Genomic DNA, 1,361 nt, shown 5'->3' with positions numbered 1-1,361 from the left:
ATGTATGGGATGTAATCCTAAGAGAATGATGAATTTCATTTAGAACAACCACAACACTCAAAGGATAAACATAACCCTGTTCTGTGGAATATGCCCACTTTCGACAATAAAGGTAACCTACAACAAGACCACTTAGCTGGCCTAGTTGTTTCCTAGACTCTTGACCCCAATGTATGACAACCCAGGACACTTAAATAACTTTGCAAATAAAACTGTAATACCTCGATCAGTGAACACTAGAGATGAAGAAATGCCTTATCTCAATTAAAAAACAAAACAAAACAGAAGAAAGTAGGAAACACAAATTGAAGATGAGCAAGCTTGGTATTGGTCCTGGTAAAGTCTGTGAAACAATCTATCAGTGGGTGGTTTGTGAGCATTGTGAAGGAGGGTCACTGGATGCAAGATGGAATCACTAAGAGGACACCATTTTGTCCTCTTCCCTCTTCATTTATTTCGCTTATACGGTCACTAGAGCAGTTTCTTTCTTTGGGAAATGCAGTCTCTCTGGGGAAAAAAGAGGGCAGGGGGCTAGTACTAATTTAAAAAGTAAAGAAAGCTGAAGGTGATGGTTCTTTGTCAGAAAATAAAAGTTTGGAACAAGGAAGAGTGAAAAAATAAATTTGGTGGTAGTTTGGATACAAGATATAAACAAGTTCACTATGGGATCTATAAAGAAACAAGAAAAAATTTCATTAAAATAATTCAATAATTATTCGAGACCAAAAAAAAAATAGTATTTGCTATAGTGGTACTAGTAAATTTTGAAATCTCAACACAGGAGGTATTATTTTCTACAGCATGAATCATTAATTTTTATTCACAGAATCAAAATTACTAGACCTTCCTGAATTGATTTCACTATACAACAATTATTCTTCAAATTTAGGAAGTCTTCCATCTTTATTTTGTGGATGAGGCTACTGAGACCCAGGTGTTTTTAATGAAAATTTATGAATAAGGGGGAATTTAAAATCCAAGTCTCATACAGGTCTATGTCTCAGACTATTTGTTACATACCTGAAAATTCAACTTTAGCTATATTTTCTTTACACCCTCTGATATGGTTTGGCTCTGTCCCCACCCAAATCTCATCTTGAATTGTAGCTCTCACGATTTCCATGCATCATGGAAGACATCTGGTGGGAGGTAATTGAATCATGGAGCGAGTCTTTCCTGTGCTGTTCCCATGATAGTGAATAAGTCTCACAAGATCTGATGGTTTTATAAAGGGCAGTTCTGCACATGCTCTCTTGCCTGCCACCATGTAAGACATGACTTTGCTCCTCTTTCACCTTCCACCATGATTGTGAGGCCTCCTTGCCAATGTGGAATTATAAGTCAATTAAAGCTCTATCTTT

Source organism: Cebus imitator, unplaced genomic scaffold (genome assembly GCF_001604975.1).
Source record: "Cebus imitator isolate Cc_AM_T3 unplaced genomic scaffold, Cebus_imitator-1.0 Scaffold1067, whole genome shotgun sequence".
Lineage (NCBI taxonomy): Eukaryota > Metazoa > Chordata > Mammalia > Primates > Cebidae > Cebus > Cebus imitator.
Note: the sequence above shows the minus strand (reverse complement) of the source record.